At 37.9% G+C, this 25,417-nt stretch overlaps 1 protein-coding gene across 2 annotated transcripts in view; it reads left to right on the forward strand.

Annotated features, from left to right (window-relative positions):
• ME1 (malic enzyme 1) overlaps positions 1 to 25,417 on the forward strand; it is a 153,846-nt gene that overhangs the window by 91,855 nt on the left and 36,574 nt on the right. The gene's annotated exons all lie outside the window — the stretch shown is intronic.

Raw genomic sequence — 25,417 nt, forward strand, 5'->3', positions numbered from 1 at the left:
TCCTAGTCCTTTCTTCTCCAAACTATTTTAGAAAGGGATTTTTCAAATGGAAAAGGTCTGGATAATCTCAGTTACTTTCCTTCATCTTTTATAGCTCCAGCAAATGGTGGGCAGCATTCCCAACAGAAGTTAGCTGGTGCACTGTATTGTAAATGGAGTGAATGTTGATTTATTTGAATAATTTGTGTGAGTGTAATATTTTAACAAGGTTTATATTGTTGTTACGGAAGTACAGTAGTTTTCCAGGCTGTCAGAAGCAGCAGTTTCGGGGTTTTTTTTTCCTTTTTCTTTTATTTTTTTCCCCTTTTGGAAACTCTAGTAAAGTTAAATATCAAAAGTTTGGCTTCAGTTCACATCAGAATGCAGTAAATTATCTCTCCCTTTTATCCCAGCTCAGTCTCTTTCCCACTAGAAGTCAAGAAGTATTTCTACCTATATTTCAGCTCTCAGGAAAACTTTCAGTCACTGATGGTCTGGCTAATTGGATTTGAGTACCTCAGTGCTTCATCTCTCTTTGGTCCTTTACCTCTAGCAGAGAACAACACTGCTGTGCTTTATTCAGAGTATACCACCCAAACTGTTGCTGCTGAGATTTCTGGTCCATGCGTGCCTCTGCTGCCTGGTTGCCTACAAATAGTAAGCCATTAATAAATACCACTGACATACCCTTTTCATCATTTGGTTGTTACTGACTTGTTTTGTCACTGTCTGGTTTAGCAATAAGCCATCATGACTCAGTGTTCTGTGTGTCAGGCACTTGGAAATTGCTGTATAGCTGCATTTTTATATTATTTTGCATTGTAGTTGTATCCTTTTTAAATAAAATATACCATGAGAGACTAGATATATTGCCATGGATCTGTCTTAGAACTGAAGTTTAGATATTTTCATACCCAAGTATTATTTTATTTAAAGTGTTGTCATCACTGTATTAAAAATTGAGTGACATTAGCCAAAGAGCTATAGGCCCAGATTAGACAAATGAGTGTTTTCCCAGAATTTAATTATCCATGCTCCTTCAGATTGTTGCAAGACAGGGCCCTTGCTAGACTCAATCACTTTTTTTTTAGTCTTCCTAGGAAAATTGCAGTGGAAACTTTAGTGACTTCCCTGGCCATCCTACAATTCTAGCAGTAATCCATATGTCCTTGCCTAGCTGTATAGTGTACTGAAGTGTGGACAAACAGCACTTCTGACAATCAGGATATTTCTCTTTTGTTGCTTAAATATGGATTTAAATGCTGACTTGTGAAATGCAAGTATTTAACTGTATACTGAGGTTATGGCTGTGTTAGTGTTTCAGCTGTGCAAGCCTTGTCATATGAACTCTTTGCCAGGATTTTGGGACTGGGATTCAAAAGCATTCCAGAGCTGAATTCTGCAGTTGTGTACATTATCAGTTGAATGCTGGGAACTGCCTCTCTTGTCCTGTCCCTGCAGTCTCTTTATACCAATTTCATGCCAATAAAGCAAACTGAGAGCTTGCTTAATTGAAGGGAGCTAAAGATTGATGCTCTTAATTGCAACATCATACAATTGATTCATTTCACAGATTCATTGTTGTTTTTTAATCTAGAGGTAAGGAGATGGTATTTGGTATCCGCAGAATTTTTTACCCTTTTTGGAATTTCCAGATTCACATCTTATTTTTGCATTAGCAATCACTGGTGTTTATAAACCACTGTAAAAAATATTACCCATGGCTGAAAAATGCAATATGACACTTCAAGCCCACTACCATATGTAAGTGCAGTCAACTGACACTTTACAGACACTCAACAGTGCTAACAACTTCTGAATAAATCATGTTATCTGTTAAGCTAATGTGTTTGTTTAATTGCAAAATCATAAAAGTTCTTCGCAGTTGTGTAAGGGAATTTATTTTAATAACTAGATTTTGGAGTTCCAAAGGAACTGATTGTATCCCCAGAAACAGATAATAGTCATCTGGTAGGTCATCCTTTATAGAACTGGAGGTGTATATGAGAGAAAAAAGGGACACATTTTGAAAACTAGACTGGGGTATGAGTGATTTGAAGATGCTTTTTTTTTCATCCCTTATTTTTTAGATTTTCCTCATAATGTGGTGGAAAGAATTTCTACTACTCTCCCTGCATTGGCTCCTGCAGAAGAAAAGTCTTTACTGTTTTATCTCTGGCACCACGTCACTGATATTTCTCCTTTTAAAAATGGGATCTAACTTTGTGCAAAACCAGAAAGCTGTCGAACATTTTACTTATGAAACAGTGAGAGAATAATTAGTGAAGTATGTTCCAGTACTCCACTAAAATTTGGTGGATTTTATCATCAAAGTTAATTGTTCGTGTACTTGCTGATCTGTAGTAAGCCTAAATGGCTACTGGAAAGAGATTGCTGGCAGGGATTTTTCAAAATAAACTATGCAGAATTTAATAAAAATGGAGTTAAGTACTGCTAGAAAAAGTAAAACCTTCTTTCTAGAATCACAGAACCATAGATTATACTATTTCTGAAATACTTCGTTAAAAGATGTATAAATTTAATTTTATTATAATTGCTTTGTGATTCATTTCTACTGCTATAAGTAAATTAATTTTTTTTTCTCTCTCCCTATTTTAAAAGACCTTGGTGGAACAGTTATTTGGGATCTTTGCTCTTTCTTGGAATAGAGCTCTGATCTAGAAACTCTGTACAGGAGTTCTTCTTCCTTCAACAGAACATATGAATAAGAGCAAGCTTATTTGTGTCTGTTAGATAAACTGAAATGTTTTGATAGTTACTAGTAAAGGAAGAGTCTTCAAATCTGAAGTGAAAAACCACAGGAGGAAACCAGTATTCTTTTAATAAGCTGTAAGCTCCCACAAAGAATTTATCTAGTCTTAATTTCAGGTAGGGTATATGCTTTGTAAATGTTTAACCAGCTTTTTTTTTGCCTAGATGTCATCTGTGTTTGTGGTCCCATGTGTAAGAACAGAAAGCACTTGTGCAAGTCTCTGAAATTCTACAATTCTCATAGTAATCTCATCTCTCATGTGCTTTAGCCAACTATGAGAATCTCCAAATTTAGCAATAATACTTGTGTCTACTTTCTTACATATACTTTGGTTCTGCGCCATATCTATCTATCTATCTATCTACTATCTAACCTTTTTCAGGTGCTGCAGAATAGAAAGCCTGTCTTGTTAGAGGTTTTGCATTTGGCAGGCCTGGAGTCATCTGAAAACCTATGGAGTCTGTTTCTCTGGCAGGATATCATGATCCAGACATCAAGAGATATTTTTACACTGTCAAATTTTTATTAAAATCTTTGATTACAGTCTTGCCTTCTGAAAAATTAATTATCATATGAACACATGTATGACTTCTGGAATGCTACATTTCTTCAGCTGTAGGACAGCAGTGATTCTACTGAAGTTATATGGGGAAAACAGTTAAATAATTCATCCTTCACATTTATAAGCTGATTTAAGAATGCCATAACAGATAGAAAGAAATGCTTTTTAAAATCCTTTAATTACTCTAAATTTGTATAAAAGAAGTGATTTTTTAGTTTAAGCTAGACTACACAGTCTAAGGACTTGTTTTCTTTTCTTTGCCAGAAAAGTATAGAAGCTGTAAATTATATATGGAAAATATTTTTAAAGAACGATATTTTCAGGATAAGAGAACTGAGTGCAGCTGGTTTTGTATATTTTCCAAATCAGATTTCAAAATGGGAACCAGCTGCTCATCTGTAGCTGTTAACTAAAAGGCATGGTGGCCATTTTTGAAATAATATATGTGAGGAGTACTGGGTATGATCCTGATGTCAAATTCAGCTGCACATCCTCACTTAATCGCAGCACCACCTTCAAATGCTGCAGGCCCATAGCCTCAAGACACTTAAGTGACTTGTTGGCAAAAAATCCAGAATCGAGGAGGAGATCATGGTGTGTAGAATCCACTGTGCATTTTTAACCAGCATTCTACCTGAATTACTCAGCCTCTTGCAGCTGTGCTGCTCTATTGCATTAACAGACACCTCCAGCTGGGCAGGCGACTCCTAAAGTTTGGTCTCTGGATGTAAGAGCTGGCACTGCTGTGCTTTTGTCCTTTGAGCTCTATTGACAGAGCCTTCTCCTTTGAGCTCTATTGACAGAGCTGCTCTGATGAAGTCTGTTAGCCATCATTCTGCTTCTCTGGGTTTTGGTTGTATTAAAAACTCCATAATTCTTATATTTTGTAACTGCACCTATTGGTATAAAACCGTATAATGGAGAAAACTTTAGAGGAGAAGACAAGGAAGTGGCTGTTTCATACAGCTCTAGGTATGCAGGACAGAATAAGGTGCTAAACCAAATTGTTTTGCTCTGTGTTTTGGAGCAGGAGGTTAGATGGTCAAGAACAAGGAGCTAATATGAATATAAACAGTTGATGAGGTCAACAGAGCTATTTTTTCTCAGTTGAGGCTTCTTGGCAGCAGTTTTGGCTCACAGAGCAGAGGTAATGTCAAAGAACCACTTAATAGAATATGGGACAAAACAGATTTTTGACAAAGAACATAGTCTGTGTTCCAAAGAAAACCACTAAACCACAAGTTTTAGCTTGAATAAATACTGCCAGAGTTTTCAAATTTCATGTCATTTTTGTTGTCTTGCCTCCTTTCTGTGTTAGGAATCCTGCTGTGATTGGAAAAAATGGGAAAATTCACCTAAGTAACTTTTTTTGGCTGATAACACAGCAATGTTGCTGATGGAGGTTTTAAGTAATGTTCTCTGCCCAAGTATTTGAAATTATTGTTTTGCATGTAGGTGTTTTAGTGGGGTTTCAGGTATGTAATTGAACTGCACTGACATAAACTAAGCAAGGTGATAAATATGAAATCAGAGTTTGAAGAGACTTTTAAACAAATGGTCCATTCTGTAAGGTAAAACCTACAAGTGAAAAATGAATATTAACTAAACTGCCCAGCGTGTTGAAGTTTTTTCATTGTATTTCTTCTCCTGGGTTACAGAAGTGACTTTGAAGCAGTTGAATCATTCTAAGAGAAGTGGCCAAGGCTAACTTCTGCTTCTTCACATAGAAAAATGTTTTTTAAAAAAGGCCTCAAACTCCACTCCTGTGTTCAGTTTTAGAAGTCAAATGTGGATGTATAGTACAAACAGTAGTATGTATCTCATTTAGATAAGATGGCTAGAATGGAAAGCAGTTCCATTTTGATTGTAATTATTTTAATTGGAAAGGAAAATGTTTTGTTTGCTCCATTTTTGGTAGTATAATGCTTTTAAAGTAGAAGGGCCTAACTGTTGGCAGAAGTAGGGTGCAGGAAAACAATTGCTAGCATGATACTCACCTGTCAGTCATAAAGCAAGAGGGTGCTATGAACTAATTCTGAGCAGCAAAGATGGCACCATAATAGACCTGGCTTAGATTGCTTTTGTCATTGTCCAATGCTATGCACTTCATAGTAACTATAGACTTAACTACCATCTGTGCTAGGGACACTCTTCACTTTCAGCACCTGGCACTGGGGTTCAGACTGTGCCTGTGGTTGAAGACTGCTTAAATGTAACATTTACAGGAAACTGAGTTCCTTCATTTTTAATAAGGCTAACATTTGATTTTTCTTGCTTAGTTATTAGTCAATAAAGTCCAGTGTTCTGCTGCTCAGAGGTGTCAGCTTGAAACTCCTAATGCAGGCATGACTGCTGTAACCTCAGTGCATGTAATAAGAGATGGTCCTCTGCTGAGAAAAATCTGGTATCTTCTTTTTGTATGCTTTCCTCTTGTGTGTGCTGTGTGAGACCACCAGTGAGTTGTATCTTTTCTGCTCTAAACTGAGTTCCTGGCTGCAAGAACCATAATGAGTGAGGGAACTACGCCACCACTAAAGTACTGCAACTTCTATCCCAGTGATGCTGTGGATTAAGAATAGTGAAGGCATGTGAAAAATCTCTCCAAAACCCAAACCAAAACCAGAGTAAAAAAAGTAATTTGCCAGATTTTGTGGATTCAAGCAGCTCTGATAGACCAGCTGATGTCAGAATGACTTTTTTCCCCCTAATATGGTATAGACCTCAGTTAGATTTTGAATGTCATGACACAATTATTTGTGGTCTGTTTGAATTTTTTTCCTTCCTTAGCGGGGCAAGAGTAGAAGCTTTTAAAGACAATTACCTTGTCTGGTGTGATGTGTCTTGGATGTTTTTTGCTTAACATGGCAGCACCCTACCTCACTGGTAAATGAGAAAATGAACACCACTTCTCTCTGGATAGGTTTGTTCAGTCCTAATCCTACCTGTTTTCTTAGCCAATTTTGTTCCCACCCTATAATTATCTCTAATCCTTCTTTGTCACAGCTGTTCTCTCTTTTATATCCCCTTGGGCTGCTGATTTGCAGTCCTAAGTCAGGTTTTCTAAACACATTGTCTTGGTTATTTAATGACTTTGTTTCATGATCTCCTAACTTCTGCTGTCTGTGTCATGCTCTGGCTGGCTGCTGTATGTCCCACATCCTTGGTTCCTCACTTGGTTCTGTCATAGCACACCACAGTTCCCACCCTGCCCTTATTAAGGGATAAACAGATGATAAGCAACAACTGCTGCTTTTCAGCTTCATTAATACTTCCTTGCTATCACTGTCCCCACTCAAAATAAGAAATACTTAAATAGTTTTTATAACTGTTTTTGTAGATCACTGAAGCATCCCAAATTTTGCTTCTAAAGCTTTGTCCCAAATGGGATGTAAATTAAGTATTTAGTAACATTGCTAAGTACAAAGGACTCAGCAAGATACTATCTTTATAGTCTTATTTTAGAGTGATTAATACATTGTATGTAAGAAAGAGGAGACAGTTTCTTTCCACAAACATCTGTTTATGATTTAAATTCTGCAAAATATCCAAAAAAAGCTGTGTGTTGAATACAGACTTCGAACTTTCGCCACGTATCCTACTGTCCCCTACTGCTCCTATACTACTATTCATTTTGTTAGTATAATTCCAAATCTGTTGTATATCACTAAACAAAAATAAAAAGTGAAAACTTGGGGACTATTTCTGTAGATGATACGTATTATTTGATTAATCCTGCAACATAAAATTACAGTCAAAAGTGTATTGTCATTATGAGTGAGTTTTACTGTAAATATATGGGAATGTATTTGAGAAAGGCTTGCTCCACATGCCTTTTTTCCCTTTTTTGAATGTGGGTCTGTTCTTTTCCAGTGACAGATCACACCTGTTTTCCATGTAAGAGCCATCTGGTCTTAATGGTGGGGATGCAGCCCCCTTTTTCACAGCTTGCTCAGTCTCTTCCAGTTAGATCTGCTTGTTCAAATAGTGGCATGCAGAGCTAATCTGTTTAGAGGGGTCCAGATAAACCTTAAATTCTGCACAGCCTTACTTCTGCACCAACAAGCTTTTTTGTATTTCTCTGGCCATCTCTTGGAGGAAAGAGAAGCACATTATGTCAATGTTTTTGGGCAATGGCCTTAATAATATGCCTTGACTTATGGTCAGCCCTGAGGTAATAATAGAATAGATGATTATTTAGAATAGATGATTCCTGTAGGTCTCTTTCAACTGGAACTATTCTGTTTGCTGTGAGCTTTGACTCTGTTGAAAGAAGTACATATTTTTCATTTTGGATTGTACAATTTGCTGAGGAGACTTCAATGGTGGAGTAAATATGGATTCTGTGATCTGTTTGTAGTTCTGCAGTTTGAAAACTTGGCTTTTTTGGAGATCTGGTATGTTCCAGATAGTCCTGCTTAGGGCATACGCTGTACTACTAGGAGAACAATTTGTTTGTCTCTTGGCATAAAGATAAGGCTGTCCTGTACAACAAAATGTACTAGATCTGTGTTCAAATTCTATCAAGCAAACACTGCAAGAAGATCAGGAAAAATGTGAGATTCCAGCATCTAAAACCACTTTGATGTATTAAGAAAGTCTTTCTTTAAAGTACTCTGAAGCTACAAAAAAGGGCAAAAGAGGTTTTTCTGGACTAGATATGAAAGTTGAGAGCTGACAAGGAGATTTTTGTAAGAGGGAGCAAAAGCCACAATGTCACTCATCCTCACAGGGAAGAAATTCCTTTGGAGCTCAGGTCATGGCATTTATTGCTTATGACTTAGAAGGGTTTGAGAATTTTTTGCTGGAGACTCAAGCCAAGCCTTGAAAAAATGTAGCTGCTGAGTGCTACATCTAAGAGCCCACCTCTGTGGCTAGTGCCAGATGGCTCTTGTGATGCTTCTAGCCTTCCTTGGTTGTTGAAGGGTAAGAAACAACATGTGGAAGTTGCCAAATGGACATCTAGGGCTGTTATTTGTAGTGTTTGTCTGTGGGGGATTATTATAATCTTTATGCTGTGCACTAGCTCGTACGTCATAGCCATTGTGCAACGACTCAGACTGCATAAGCTGAGTTTCCTTCACTGTATTTAAATGTTTTAACTATTTTCATAGTATTATCCATGCCTCCAGCCAGGAGGTTCATGAAGGAATCCCTAGAGACAGTCTCTTATCACTGCTCCAAGTCATTATCCCAGAAATTATATAATATTTATGAATTTGCAAAATCTTAATGTGCCTTTTATTTTAAATGGCAAAGAACTGAAAGCATTTTGGACACATCTATACTTCAAATACTTAGAGATGGGTGGGGACTTGATTCTTTAGCTGAATTTTGTGAAGATTTAAAGCCCTAGTTGTCTACATGGAATGCTAGGAAATGTAGACATTTTAAAAGATACATATGTGTGTAAATATGTATAAATTTCTAAAACAATAATAATTCCAGAAGTATAAAATTGGCTGTAGTCCTAGTTTTTTAGTTAAAAATAATAGTGCTGGAGATATTGAGTGGATTCTCATGGCTTTAAAACTGTTTTACCAGATCATTGCTAGATGCTTTTCTTATTTAGTAGACTTTAAACATTTCCAAGACCTCATTATTCCCATCTCTAGGGAAGAGACTTTGCAGACAGCTACAGTTATTGTACATCTTTCCTGGCTTTTTTAAGGGAAGTGGGGGAGGGAAGCAGTGAAATGGACATGTGTTTCCTGACCAAAAATCCATCCGTGTCAATGTCCTGTGAGCATTTGAATAAGAAACTGAATAAATTCAACAACAACAAAGTATCCCCTGACTACAGTAGCTAATGTCTTGGTCCAGATGATCTAGCTTCCTAAATCATATAGGGGAGAGATGTAGAATGAGGAGAGACCTTTTTTTGCTATGTTTGTCAGATAGAGAGAAGTTTGCAGAACTAATCTCAGTTCACCATCTGATCCTAATTCTTGGCTCAATTTAGTTTATTGCTGCCTGGCAGAGCCCTGAGATAAATGAAAACAAAAAGAAATTGGCTGGCTTTCTGTGTAAGAAAATATTTTCCTGAATACTGGAGGAGTTTCTTCCAGAATCCTGAAGGAGAACGTTCAATAGTGGTGCAATACCCTACTGACAGCCCTTTCCATGATCAGTTGGTTGTACTTTCATTAAGTAATTTGGGTCAGATGGCACCTCTCCTAAAGCTTGTGAAAAATACATTTTAAAATTCATCACTTTCATTAATATAAATAAGATACATTTTAATTTTTGCTGATTATTACAGCTCACAAAAATTAATTTTGAAAATACAAGATAATTGTAGGATAGATGAACATTCAGATATTTCCTGGTGTTTTCTGCTGTAGTAGTTTATCCTTTTAATCTGTTAAATGGAATGTTGCAGTGGAATGTACAATTAAGTAAATAAGCAGTTTTAAAGTGTAGCACCTATTCTTCTTTGTGCCACTCTTTTTGTCAGCCTGTCTTCCATATCTTCTTGAAGTGGAAGCAATGTTTTTTTCATTACCTTTTGCATTGCTTGTGCACATGGTTCAGTATGATACAGGGTTAGGAAACAGTTTTGGTTTTTGTCTATTGGCAGTGAGTAGAGACATTTGCTATTTACTTTCTGGTTTTGGTTTTTTTTTTAAATTTTAATACACAGATGATCCTGCCAGTATGACCAAATTTTATGATATAATCATTCTGACCTTATTTATATTTTTAGCTCCTAAAGCCTACCAGCAAATAAAAACATGATTCAAACCAAAGATCTAAGTCTGTCCACAAAGGTGGAATTTGGAGACTAAGGACCAAGGGGAAATAGATGCCATGCTCCAAGCTATCTTGTGTAACCAGAAAATTATCAGCAGGAGCCTTTTCATTAAGGGGACCCAGATGAGATTCTTTGGTAGTACATGACAGTTTACATTAGAGGAACATAATTTGACAACATAATTCTGATTATATTCAGTATGTTATGGAATGTATACATCCACTGAATTTCAACTAGCAAGTGAGGAATGGATTTTTGGAGCCACCTCAGATGCCACAGTGATTGTGCACATGCACATTTAGATATTCGACTGATACTGTACAAGTTGGAAGCATCATTCAATCTATTAACTCATATTTCTTCATATAACTTCTCCCCATGCAAGGATTTCTTCCCAGAAAGATGATCATGCATATAGATGCTGGAATGACTGGAGAAAAAATGATTGTAATACCTTCCTTCTGCTTCCTCCCCACATTTCTGAAAAAAATAAGTATTTTGAGAGTTTTGGGTCACACAGGGCTTTTGTGGGTGTTCTGTGCTTGGCATCACCTGAACATAGCCTTTAAAAAGGTCATGTGTATTAGGTGACAGAGAAAATAGCTTTCAGAGAGGTGGTTGAAAGAAATAGGTAATATTATTAACATAGAATAAGCATAATTAACCTTTTACACTTTTTAGGCTATGTAATCTATTACTATAAATACATTATCAGGCCTCTTTCAGAAAACTCACAGTCATAGGAAGTACACAGACAAACTAAAAGCTCTGCTTTATGATATGTAATAATAATTGCCATGCTAAGGAAGCTCAAGCTGAGCTTGTTTAGTCTCAAAAAAAATTACAGAAATTAAAAAAAAACCCTGATTTTCTTTGTTATGCACTTCATTGCATAGTGTAGACATTGCACAGGAGTAGAATATTTTGCACTTTTTTTCCCACATGCATGTATTTTTTTTTCTGCAAAACCTATTAAATACCCTTTCCTTACTCAGAAGTTTCTGGCTGGCATTAAGTGACAGGATGATTCATCTCTGCAAGCAAAGGCCTTTCATTTCTTCTGTGATTTAAAGTTCTGGGTTTTTGGGATGCAGGGTAGTCTTAGGGAGCTGGAGAATCCCTATTCTCCAGCTCTATGGTTTTGTGGATAAGTAACCCCAGAAAACAGTAAAGTTGCATTACCTGGCACTCTTAAACTCCTCTCAGTAGGTGCTACACTATTATACATATAATACACTCAAATAGTGAGTACTCAGGTAGACCAAATAATTCTAACTGTGGATGTGAACATTTCAGTATTCACTGGACAATAAAGACTGAAAGTCACATTATTGGCTAATGAAAAGGAATATTAACTAATCTTAAAAGGCAGATGGATCTCTCATCAATATACATCATGAGCAAGAGACTTACTGAAGTTACCAAGGTATATTTTTGGGGTATTTTTGGTATATTTTCAAGATAACTTGAACATTCCTATCAATTCTCTGAAGTCATTGGAATACATATATGTATTAATGACTTTGGATCATAGAAGTCATAGAATTTACCAGTAATTACAATTAACAGAAAGTTTTTATGTCAAACACCAAAAAGAGAATCTGGAATGAGTATAAAACTTCCCTTCCCTCCAATCCTTCTAAAAAGGTGTGACTTGGGTCTTGTATGTTCAGTGTATCTTCAATGGTGCTTGAATCCAATAAGAATTCCAACAGTTCATCTCCAAAAAAGCAGCTGAACAAGCCCACTAAAATACATACAAAGATTTTTTGTTGAATTAACATTGAAAAATAGAAGGTATAAGTGAGTTACATACAAAAAGCAAATAATATGGTTAGTAATAGAATTTAGAAAAACCACAAAAAATATTCTTTTGAACTATTTAGAACATCCTACCTTTGCAGTCCACTGTAGGTGGTATCTGAGCCAGCTAATTTGAAATGCACGTATATTCTGCAAAGTCAATATGCCATAGCCTTATCCAAGGATTCTGCTTTAGATGTAGTGTTATGGTCTAAACATCCTGAAATAAAATCAGAGAAAAAGTGCATCTCAGTGTGCTGCCCCTATAGTGCAAAATAATATCTTAAACATGAATTTCTTCCTTCACTCCGTGACAGTCATAGGGAGACCATTTGGTACTTGTCTGATGATCCCTGGGGAAAGTGTAAATAGTAGTGTGAAAAGGATAGGTAATATTTGGCTTAGCAGAGGATTATAAACAGTTCTGAGGAGTATGCAGCCACTTCCTTTTCTTATTTAGTCCCTGATTATAAGAGCTGTAATTTTATACAGTTCTCTTTTGAGATCACTGCTATAATCCCCAGGATCTCAAATATTTGAGGAGATGATGAGGAGGAGCCATTTAGAGCTTCTAACCACCTGTTTAAAATGTTAAAATAGAATTAGATCGCTTCTGGGAGCTTAATTTAGTCTCCAATTAACCTTTTTTCCAGTCATTCTTAATAAATATTTGAATATAAATTTACCAGTGAGATAGTTCGGACTGAAAAGTTTGAACTTACTTCAAAGGCAGTTTTTAAGAAAGCTAAATTCCCAATGATAAAGAGTAACTGTAGCCACTAGCACAGGCAGTAATAATATGCCCAGTGTAGGTGAGCTGGAAATGTTGCCAGTTTTTCAATATAAAATACAATGTTCATACTTTCCCTTTCTCTCGGGATTCCAGAACGCTTCTGTTTTTCTGCTATGAAAGCAAGAGTGGCTGTTACTTCTTGAGGATGACTTCTGGAAAAAACATTACCCTTATAAATATACCATTTTATTGAGCTTGAGCATTCCAGTTCTGTGGCAAAGTTCATAAACATTCCTCCAATTTTTCCCCAGTAAAAATCTAATTAAGAGTGATTTTGAAGTTAATACATGAAGCCTTGACTTTGTTTAAATATTAATAGTGCTGGCAACTTTCGCAGTGTTGAGGAGCCATTCAAGGAGTTTTGGTTAATCTTTGAAGCTTTACTCTTTGTGTGGACCTTTGAACATTGTGACTTAAGTAAATCATATCAGTAAAGTAGAAAAATGTGTTTAGCTTGTATTAATAAAATGTGATTTTCCCTTAAATTCTGGTTAATATTTTCAAAACAGTAATTACTTGAGTACTTAAGAAAGTGTTCTCAGTTTTGTTTTCTTTCTTACCTTTACATAATACCAAATTTCTTAAGGACAAATTTTTGTTAAAAATTTTCTGATTAGTTCTGAACTGATTTTATGTGGTTATTGATCTGAAAAAGTGTGTGAACCACTCCTTTTCTGGTCCAGAATAACTTAAATTAATCATCACATGTGAAATTAGAGACCAACCAAGCAGTCACAACTTGCTTTTGTAAGACTGATGTGACTGGTCAGAAAACCGTGTGTGCTAAGGGAGATGCAAAATGTGCTATAACTGAGTGGGAGGAGCTCCAGTTTTAGGCCAACCATCATGAGTCTAGAAGTGTGCTTGAAGGCAACTGTGTAAAGCCTGTGAAGCCCTTCTGAACTTCTATTAAATTTTGTTTCTTCTAAAAGAAAATGATTTCCTGTAGCTTGCTGATGCCAACTGCGGCAGATTAAACGTGTATTTATTAACTTGGGTTGCAGTTTCACTTGCAGAGCTGATTGGAAAAGCTTTTTAATACAGGATAGTAAACTTGTGGCCCAAAAGTGCCTGGTGCTTTTATCTTTAGAGAGTATCTGGTACTCCTACAATCATGCAAGGTATGGAAGCTACAATCCATGTTTTCACTATTTTGTATCAAATCTGCTTAGGGAAGGGCAGAAAGAAGGAAGAATGCTGTCTGAGGAATGGCAGGTTACCATTCCCAGGACCTAAAGAGTTTGGTTGAACACATGCTTACATTGATTTTTATAATGTTATCTGGTTTGGGGTATCTTACATGTGATGTGCACTGGAAATGGCCCTATTTTTACTGATATTTGATTTCTGCTGAGTAGTACTGAGGTGGAAAATTAAATGGCACCAGAAATGCTACTCAAACAGAACCCACCCGTCTGCTCCAAGGAAGTAACAGTGCTCTCCATCTTGCTAGGATGTGTAGGACCCTGGGCATAGTTCTTCTCTGTGTTTATGCTTTATTGGAATAGATTCCAAAACATTTATAGTCTTGGATGCTCTCCCTTGTGGATTACAGTACTTTCTGGCCTTTGTGATACAAGCTGGGTTTCCTTCCAGGTGGTCCAAATGTTGCTGCCAAACTCTCTTTCCTCTGATGCGCTGTGTTCACACTTCCTCTGGAGAAAATATCTTTATTGGCTTTCCTATACCAAAAATAGTTTTTGTTCTTTCATGGTTCTACACAGCTTTATTGCTGCCTCTGCTTCATCTCTGCTTTAGTTATGCAGCTCTGCTACCTTTTATTTTTTCATGTTTTGCTTAGGAGGATTTTGGGTTTTTTCTCTGTTAATGTGGAATACCTTCCCCTGCTACATCTGCAATGCAACTTTTCTTTGTTTCTTTCAGATGGCCATTTAACACCTACCTTTTGTAAGCCCTTTCAGTCAGCCCACAGAGTGCTGAGCATGTCAATTAAATGTTTGGAGTTCCATGTTATTTAAGCATTTTTTTAGTCACGGTCAGTGTATTGCAAGTTTATAAAGACAGAAAACATTTTTGTGAATGGGTTTGGCCTTCTACATAAAATGAGGCATTTGGTTAGAATAAATTTCATTTGATATTTAAATATTTAACTACAGACATCAGAAATGGTCATTACAGTGCTATTTATACTGTAAAAAAATATAAAGGTGAGATTGCTCTATCCATACTTGATAATCCCTTATCTGTTCAGACTTTATTTATGTTAACATTTTGGCTGTGATAGTTGCTCAGCAGTAGCATATGTCCATTAGCTATGGCTTTTTAATTTTTTTTTTAATCCAGAGTAAATTCACTTTTGAATTTACATTTGTGAGGAGAGACTGGGAGCTGGGGCTGTCTATTCCAGTGAAGCAGCAGCTCATAAGAGTGTACAAATATTGGAAGGCAGGGTTTAAAGTAGACTGAGCTAAGCTGTTTATAAGTGGTGCCCAATGACAGGACAGGAGAAAGTAAGACACAAATGTAAGAGAAATTTCAGCATTGAAAAAACCATTTTACTGTCAGGGTGACTGAGCCTTGGCAGAGGTTTCCCAAAGAAGCTGGAGTCTCTGTCCCTGCAGATAGTCCAGAAGCTGTCTGGACGTGGTCTGCCCAGCCCGCTTTTGCTGACCCTGCTTGAGTGGGTGGGTGGTGAGAAGATCTCCAGAGGTGCCTGCCAGCCTCCGCCATTCTGTGATTCTGTAATATTCCACTGTAACAGTCACGGTTCCTCAAATCAAGCAATATGCTGTCTAAATAACGCTTTGAAAATAGTAAGCTCCCTTTTTCTTAAGGTTCTACATTCTCCATTTCTTCAGTCTAGCTTCGAATATGCTGCTTTTCTCTCAAGTGCAATTTGTGTTGCAGGTACATAAGACATTTTAATGCCTTAAAAACACCATCAAGAACTTGGAAAGGAAGAGGTGTGTTTCATAAATGATCAAACAGTACAAATATTTGGAGTGTATTTCATCTATCAGAAATGCTTTAAGTATTCCTGTTGAATACAATCTCCTTTTGACATTTCTGAAAGCTCATTACTTCTTTGCCTTTTAACAGTCAAGATGAAGGCTGTCAGTGATGGAATTGAGATTTCCATCTGTTCATTATACCTTAAGTAGCAGAGGGGAAGAGCAGATGTGCTGCCCCAGGCTTTCTACTAATTTGGCTATCCAGCTGCCTCTTTTATTTTGGGAAAAATACCTATAATCTCATACAAATGTAGTCAAATATGTAAGGAACTGCAATCATCTTGGTTCAACCTCCTAAGACTACTTAGCAATCTTTAGATTCTGGCAAAAGATACAAAACCTTTTCCAAAAAGGCATTGCATTTGCCATAAATCACTCAGGCCTGATTCACTGAGGCATCAAAACAGGCACTTAAGTTAAAGCAAAGGTGTAGTCCTCTTGACCCAAGCTGGAATTCTCATATGTTTAAGTAAATACAGTAATAAATTAAGCTTTGTTAAAGTAGTATCTTTTGATACTATTAGATTCAGTTAAATAAACTCAATCGAAAATTATTAGGAAACTTTCTGGTGGAAGATTATCAGCCAAAGATATCTTTTATTTTTTTTTTTCTATAATCCAAAACCCTTCTCCACTTTGGAAAGTGGGAAAAGTTGCTGTCTGGGCAGTGAATATACAAAGGTTCATTCTCAAGAAAATTCACCTCGTATAAGCAAAATGCCACACACAATCAATGCAACTTTCATTTGTCCAGCCAAATTGAAACCTTTAACTTTTCCAAGAGCAGCTCTCCTTTTCATACAGAAATCTGAGAATGTGTCCAGAGAAACATGTCTTGCCTGGATTTAGGAATCCAGGCTTCTTGGAATAGGTGATTCCACTAATCACAGTAATTATGAGTAGTAATATACGTAACACAATATCTTTCATACTGAAAGATCTGTAGAAGAATTCCCTGTGATGGCACTGTACAATTGTTGACCACCATTCAAGTGCTGCTATGCTTACCTCTTTTTGATGACTTTTGCAAAATTAAGAACAGTAAAAATCTAATTTATAGGGTGTGCAGATGCATACCAACACCAGGGCAAACCTCAGAACTTACAATATTTTTCTTGGCAAAGTAAAATTGCTGACAATGTTAATCAGACAGTAATAATCAGTAACTTTTAAAGATTGTAGTCATGAAGTAACCAGGTAACACCAATTTGAAACTAGGTTCAAATTATTTTAAGTTGTGTAGGAGGATTTATCAGACAGTATAATGCATTTTACATGCTCTTTTTTGATAACAACAGTTCTTTTTTGGTTTAGCATAAAGCCATTTAATTAAAATTTTAAAAGTAAGCTTGAAGCATTTTACAAAGACCACTCTATCTTTTGGAGGGCAAGAAGTGATGCACACCTTTAGCTACAGCTAAAGATTCATGAGGAATAAAACTGCTTACTGTTTCCAGCTGAGATGGATTTCTTTCTTGATTCTCTGTTTTTCTGATTTAGTCTGCTCAGACACTTGACCAATCCATCTGTTCAGTACCATTCCTTCCCTCAGCCAAAATGTTACAGTGCCAAGTCTCTAAAGAAGAATTGAAGAGGTTGAAAAAAAACCAAAATCTCAGGTCATCTGTTTCAAATCTGCACTCATCTCTTTTAAGTGAATGTAAAACTGAAGGTAATTTGAGATTGTTCTTTGGTCTAAGTGACAGTTAAATCAGCTAAGTGGTAACACTGGAAAAAGCAGTAGAATAGCTAGGAGAGAAGTGGAATTACATTTTCAGGCTCCTGGAGCTTTACTTTTGGCTTAGGTGGGGTCAGGATCAGGTAAAAAGTGGACCACTACAAATTCATGAGAAACCATCACAGTAATTCAATTTGCTGTTTACTTCAAATTCACATGGAACCATTTTTTCCCCCTAAGGAGGAAAACTACCAAAATTTACAATATAGTTTTCTGCCTCTTCCAATTTAACCTGAGTGTTAGGCAAGCCCTCAGTCCTCTGCATTGGTGGAAGTTTGTGTGGTGTATTTTTTCATGGCAGTGATCTGGTCTTCTGGGGCTGATGTTTGGGGATGTCAAGAACTGCGTCTAAGAGTTTGGCTGATGTCTGACTTTGTGAACTTTCAAAAGTATAATTTATTTGTATAATGTGCATTATGCTGTATCTCAGTACTGTGTCATCCATCCACCTTCCTGCTGAGAGGACTGTTTCACAGCAGAGAGGAGGCAACCTGACACAATCCACCATAGGAAATTGATTTGACAGCGCTCAGTGAAAGTTCTTATGGAAGAGAGAATGGTGGATTTATGTTAGCAGTGTTCAAAAAAGTTGATTTTATTAATCAGTCTCATACCTACATATTCAAAGCATCAGCAGGTTTGTGTTTATGTGGTCTGACCAGGCGTGCTCATGTGTGACAATGAAGGCAAAAGCACCCTGGTTATCACATCTTCAATGCTTTCTCTGGGCTTCTGGTGATAAGTGGTGATAGATTTGATTTTATACAGGTCTTCTATGCCTTTAAGATCCAGCAGCTGTGCTGGCATGCTTATTTTGCCTCAGGGTATTTCTTACTTCAGCTTCCATAAATTTTTTGTGTCTGTATGTCCTCATGTTGAATTTCTTCAGATTGCAATTACTTCCTGCTGTGCCTGTAGGATAAAGAGCGCCACAGGTGATGTGCTGTGGTAGGGATTGTTGCTGTTTTCAAGGTGCAGCGTCCTGGTCCCAGAGGTGTCTTTGCTCTGGCCTTACCAGAGCTCAGGCCTGCTCATCTTGATGTAAATGAAACATTTTAAATTTTCCTTCAGTTGGCTTTGTTCTTTGTTATCTTTGTGTGTCGCTGTTGTCAGCTCTGTTTTGCTGCTGCTTCCAGTAGTGCATATATTTCCATTCATACTTCATTCACAACATCCTCCCTAATTCTGTTACAAAAGTCTCTACGTGTGAACTGGAAATGTCTAAGTTATGATCAAGCCCAGTTCCTGACAACATTGTTGTGTTTCATACTTTAGAAAAAATATAAAAAAATAAAACCAAATTGTTTTGCAACAAGAATAAATAAAATTTTACAATGTGGTAACTTACTTCTTCTGCAGCCTTTATATATTACAATCCTAAGACATTTGGGAGTTAATTCCATCAGGTATTGAACTAGAAGAAATCTAGTTCAGGTTCACTAGTGAGCATCCATAATGCATCCTTCAACAGCAATTTGAAAATGCACAAAAACTTAGAGTGGGTCTGTTTAGAACTGTTGTCAACTTATTGTCTCAGTAGAATGGACTTTGAAAGGCTTCAATTTAAAGACCAAGCAGTCCCTGCTACAGTGTGATGCAACCACACAAATGGCTGATGACAGACTAAAAACAGCAATTGTCCTTTTCTTGTAGCAAGTGTTTCTGTTAGCTTATGATTTAATTACCTTTTGTCTTAAGAGAAGCCCTTTATGTACACAGAGCATGACTGTGGGCAGAGAATCTGGTTTTGCTCCTCTGCTTATGAACAACAATGTCTAGGATCACCACTCTCGAGACTTTCCTAAATGAGCGCTGCTCTGTTCCTAAGCCTTTCTATTCCCAGAGCTGTGAAGTCCACACCTGGATGCTGGTGGCTGGGGGGAAAAAAGGGAGAAAATTATGAGTCATCTCCAGCCCATTCTCCTCAGTACTCCTGGGATAGAAAGGCCATGGAAATGAGTACCACATATGTTCAGGACAGGGAAGGAGCAAGCAGAGGAGTGTTAGAAGCACTGGTACAGCGCCAGAGCACTGTGGTTGTGCCAGGGAACACTAATATGGAAACCTTCAGTAGAATTTTATTTCCTTAAGGAAATGTGAATGAAGAAAGGGTCTGCTGCTGGTACTAGGGTGGGTGCTAAATGCTGCCATCTCCCACATCTCCATGCCTACTTTGGATATGGACTGAGCTCATTCAGGAAAGGATTGGTTTGGAAATGGAAAATGGCTATGAAAAACAGTCCTATGAAAGTATGCGCTTTCTGTAGCTAAAATAAAACCAGTGGTTGCCTACAGGGGAATAAAAAAGGAATTTTAAGCAAAGTCCTTCATGTGGAAAGCGGAGATGCTGACAGTTTCTATTAAGTTCTTTAGAAAATCTCTTCCTGTGAAGAATGTCCTGTCTGACTTGCTGGTCCAATTCAGGACAGAGAAAGTTATTTGTAATTTAATGATACCTCTTCTGGGAAGGTATTTGCATTGTAGAACTGGCTGGAGCTCAGTGCACCTTGGACAGATTTTTGTCCTGTGCAGCTGTAGCACATCAGACTGTTGGAGAGACAGCATGAGTAGTACCCCATCTGCTGCAGAGGGGTTGGGGTGTTTGCTGGAGGGTATCTCATCTGGGCCACCTTTTCCACAGAATATACACGTAGCATTTATTGTGCAAAACTCTAACCCCCTCGTTCAGTTGCATTGAATTTAAGCAGCGGGTTGCAGTTGTAGCGGAAGAGGAGCTGGGATGGATGTATGACCTCACTGCAGCAGTTTCATTGCCTTGTGAAATGAAGTTAAAGATAGCTTGGAGGAGAGGAGGAGGAGAAGGCACCCTGGTCCAAAGAGTTGTTTGGAGGGAGGCATCCAGGCAAACCCTGGCACAAAGAGGAGTTTGTAGCAGTGTTCTTTATCCTTTAAATCTGTTTTGAGCAGTGGGATATATGGTAATGAGCAAGCTTACAGCATGTGGAGCGGGGAGGAAGGAGATAATTTCCACATTGTCCTGGTGGACTATAAATGGTTATGGCTGGCAGGGCAGCTGCATGACGCACAAGGCAAGGAACACAGCGCCAATGTTGCTATCATTTTGGTTTGCTCCTCCTTAGGAATGGGGGGCAGCAACCAATTCTGATGGTTTCTAAGGCTTTTTCAGTTCCAGGCATGTATGAACAAATATAAAAAAAAAAAAAAAAGTAGTCAAATAGGAGTTTGGAAGCTCTAAAAACCTAAAAAGCAACCACTTGTTCCTTTAGGAAGGTTTCCAAAACAATGGCTGGCAGTAAGAACAAATGATCCAAATATACATCCAGAAAACCTTCCTAGCTGTAGAAGTAAGCGTGGATTTTACTGATCATATGGTTTGAATTCAAAATTATGCCCAAACTTTTATAGTTCCCACTGTCACCAAAAGCCAGATTCTTGAGGGTTTTCCCTGTTGAGGTCTTTAGAGCATTGAGTTGCCAAAATACTTGTACTGTATATTTGGGATGGTTATAGAGCTGTGGACATTTTTCTCCAGCCTCTTACATAAAGATATACTCCATAGAATTATTTGGAACATTAACATTGTTGTCATAGACAACTGAATACAAATTTACTTATAAATGGGGGAAACTTAGCTAAGACTGTCACAAAAAGTATGTTGTAAATTGGGAAAAGAATTGGAGATGCTTTTTGGCAGCCACATGCTATTCAGTGGGATGGTTCATTTTAATCCATTGTTCAGCATTTGCCTCCCATACTTGATGACTAATATGATGTTGCATGCTTGCCACCTCTCGTCTGCATTTTCTCTTCATAACAAAACAAAGGAGATATGGCTTTGAACTTCTATCCAGTTGGATCCTGATTCAGACTGCCTGTGTGACTTGGAGCAGGAATCTAAAATCCAAGTACACAGAAAGGCGTGGGTGACAAAACAGGATTTACAAGGGGAAACAGTGATCTGGATTATCACTTTCTAGAGACAATTTATATTTGTTTAATCAGCTACTGCAGTGACACATCCTTAACAGCCAGAAGAGAGGAATTCACAGCTACAAAACACTTGGTTGCAAAAGTCCATCAGTCCCTAGGTGGGACTCAAGCCAAGCTATTGCTATCAGAGAAGTGTTTTCCAGAGCACGAAAATATTAAAGAATTCATTAGTGCATTTTTATGGTTGCACATTGAGGAGGAATGTCTACAAGATTTTCTTCTTTTTTTTTTTTTAAGTTTTGACAGTGTAGAACCAGATCTCATAATTTCTTCTGGTTAAGACAGTTTTTGCCCACTGGATAGGTTTTTTCTTCCATTTATTTGTACCACCTTTCAGTATGAATATTCATGTTGGTTACATGTTCCTCTCTCTCCCCAGTTATCCCCTGTGAAACCCTGAGTCAAAAGCAGTGGTAGCAGGAGAACTGTTGGCTCTGGTTTGAGCAAGCCATTGGGCATGATATGTTTTATGTGACTCATATCACAGAGTTAGTTAAGTTGGAAAAGACCTCTGAGATCAAGTCCAACCTATGACCAAAAACAACCATGTCAACCAGACCATGGCACTGAGTGCCACATCCAGTCTCTCCTTAAACACCTCTAGGGATGGTGATTCCACCAACCTCCCTGGGCAGCCAATTCCAATGTCTAATCATCCTTTCTGTGAAGAAATCCTCCTAATGTCTAACCTAAACCTCCCGTGGAGCAGTTTGATTTTGTCCTCTTATCTTGTCATTATTTGCCTGGGAGAAGAGGCCGACCCCAGCCTGGCTACAACTTTCTTGTGGCTAGTTGTGGAGAGTGATAAGATCACCCATAACTCTCCTTTTTCCAGGCTAAAGAACCCCAGCTCCCTTAATTGCTCCTCACAAGAGTTGTGTTCCAGTCTCTTCACCAATTTCATTGCCATTCTCTGGACTCGCTCCAGCACCTCAATGCCTTCCTGACTTGAGGGGCTCAGAACTGGACACAGCACTGGAGGTGCAGCCCCACCAGTGCCAAGCACAGGGAAACAATCACTGCCCTGGTCCTGCTGGCCACAATATTGCTGATACAGGCCAGAATGTCATCAGCCATCCTGGCCACCTGAGCACATGCTGGCTCATGTTCCGCCACTGTCAACCAGCATCCCCATGTTTTTTTCTGCGAAGGAGCTTTCCAGCTGCTTTTCCCCCAGCCTGTAGCCCTGTTGTGACCTAAGTGTAGGATGTGGCACTTGGTCTTGTTGAACCTCATATGGCTGTGTTGGCTTGTAGATCCAGCCTATCCAGATCCCTCTGCAGAGACTTTCTGTAGATCAACACTCCCACCCCCATTTGTGCAGCATTGTAACAGAATGAAATGTCTGCTTGCTTCAGGAACTCTGCTGCTGGTGACATATTCATATAAAATGTTTTATTCATATAAAATGTTTTTCATTTATGTTGGAGATCTGAGTGTCTTCAGATTTCAAAGAGGAAGATAAAATTGTTGTAAGGTGTATGATTATGAAGTTTAGCTACTTAAATAAGCAGTACATTCTATTCTTTCACACTATCATATTAAATAGGTAGTCCACTATTTTTGAAATAAAAGTTACCTCTTAGAGAGTTTTCTGTCATGACAATTTCTTCTAATTTTGTCTCCTAATCTTCTTGACGTGCCTGAAGTTGCTGTCTTTTAACAGGCTCCCTTTTAGTAGTCAACCACAGTCTCTGAATGGTGGTTTTAAATGTGATGCTTTTGTTTGTAGCACATCTGTTACTGGTGTCTGGACCTGCCTGATCAGGCACTCTGTATCATCAGAGTAAGCTCAGTGAGCAGTGAAGTCAGTCTGTGCTATATCTAGTATTGCTGGAAGATGTTGAGATGGTCAAATTTTGGGATAGCTGCAGCCTTTGTTTTCTCTTTTCATAATGTTTGAAAGATAGTATGACTCACAGAACTGTAGCAGCCCACAGTTGCTGGAATTTGTGTGGTTTGAAAGGCACAGCAGGGTTTGATGGCTGCCCATGGACAAGCACCAAAGTTCCCTTCTCTTCTTGCAGTCATTTGTGTTCCCTACCCACCTGTAAAGAGGTGCAGATCCAAGCCCAAAATGTGCAATGACAGCAAGGTATGAGGTGCAAACAGAGAGGACATGTTCTGCTTCCACAAGGGTTGATCCAAGCAGTTCCTCTTTATAGTGCACAAGCCACTGAAACTAAAACTGTTCATCAGAGTGTGAGAAGGGTGGAAGGTTATTGCAGAGTGGTATAGGAGGGAAAATATTGGGTTAGGTTTTGGCTCAACTTTCTGCTTTAAATGATTGTGATAGGAAGATGTGGAGGTCATAGAGGAATTGATGGCTCTTTTGGTATGGTCACTGCCTCCAGAACTGTGAGGCACCTTTGTAGCCAATTCATTGTTGCTAAGGGATTTTCTGGAATGCCTGATATTAACTATTGAGTACTACCTCATCTGTGTGTCTCATCTATTAGTGCTTTTGAGGACAAGAATACTCCAAGCAGAGAAATAGTGGATAATTTTCTTGTCTCTTTTTTGAGAATATGGACCTCAAAATTCACAAGTGTTATGAAGTACTGCTGGTTGTGTGCAGCACTGCAGTCTGAGGGTTTTACCTGGATGCCAGGTGTTACACGTGCAGTGCAGAAGAATGCTGCTTAGAAATTTTTCTGCTATGATGCCACAATCTCAGAGGCCCAGAGTTAGACTGCCTGCATTTTTTCCATTTTAATTAAACAGCCACAATATCTGGCTCAGAGAATTCATATGGATAGTGTGTCCAGTATAGGATGATTATTTTCTACAGGGATGCTCTTTTGATATAACTCACAGGGGGTTTTGGTCTTTGTCTAGAAGGGTAATGGATAAGAAAACAGAGAAAAATAAAATACAGATGAGAAAATGGAATGTTATATATGGTAAAATAAAGAAACAGACTATCCTAATGACATCCAAGAAACACATATAACCAAGCTCCAGGATTCCAGAATGATAATCTCATTAGTTTCATATTATTATGCAACTGTCAACTTCTGGACCTTTATGGAGTCACAGAAATTTATGGCAGAAACTGAAGCAGGTTAGAAATTTAAATTAATTAGAAGTTAGCTCTATTTTTTGATTTGAACTCAGTTGTGATTTACAGTACTGGATTTGCCAAATTTTCTTTTAAATAGTTGCCTGTCATTATGCTGCTGAAGAAGTCCAGGTTTTTCCATCAAACCTGAAGATGTATTTATTTTAGTAAGGATTACTATTCCTGCTAGTGGAATCCCCATAGATTTGGCTAATTGTAATATGGCTGTAAATATGTGTTTTCCATGGAAATGAGTTTAGTCACAGGAATTTTTGGGTTCTTTTAAAGTACTGATAGCTTTGCTTAATGTGGTTGCCAAACATATGTATTTTCAAAAAAACCTCAGTTAATGTATTTACACTGAACTGCTCACTATATATATGTATTGCTTTTCTGGATCAAGCATGAATTGACATCTTGACTGTCTCTCATGCATTTGTGCTGTTAGCAAATAAGGAAAGCCTTCTCTAGCTCAATCAGGATTGAGACTGTGCTGCAGAGATCTTGCCCTCTTGCAAATGTCTGTGAGCTTAAATCCAGTATTTATGTTGTTTTTGTAGATATATTTTCATTGCTTTGTGGGGTTTTTTTTTGCTTTTGTTGTAAGAAAGTAATTGAAAATGCCATATGTGACTGGTATGCAAAGAATCCAGAGACAGTACTACTAAAAATGCATATAAGGACTGGGCAATATTTACAAGAACATGTAGTGACAGGACAGGGGGGAACAGCCTCAGACTGAAAGTAGGATTAGGTTAGATACTGGGAAGAAATTCTTTACTCTGAGGGTGGTGAGGCCCTGGAACAGGTTGCCAAGAGAAGCTGTGGATGCCCTGTCCTTGGAAGTGTTCAGGGCAAGGTTGGATGAAGGTCTGAGAAACCTGGTCTAGCCAAAGATGTCCCTGCCCATGGCAGGGAATTGGAAAAAGATGATTGTTAAGGTCCCTCTCAGTCCAAACCATTCCATGATCTGTAGTGGTAATATTAATTTAACTTAACTTCTTACTAACTTT

Source organism: Agelaius tricolor, unplaced genomic scaffold (assembly GCF_023055355.1).
Source record: "Agelaius tricolor isolate 1412-34295 unplaced genomic scaffold, bAgeTri1.0.p SCAF_1, whole genome shotgun sequence".
Classification (NCBI taxonomy): domain Eukaryota; kingdom Metazoa; phylum Chordata; class Aves; order Passeriformes; family Icteridae; genus Agelaius; species Agelaius tricolor.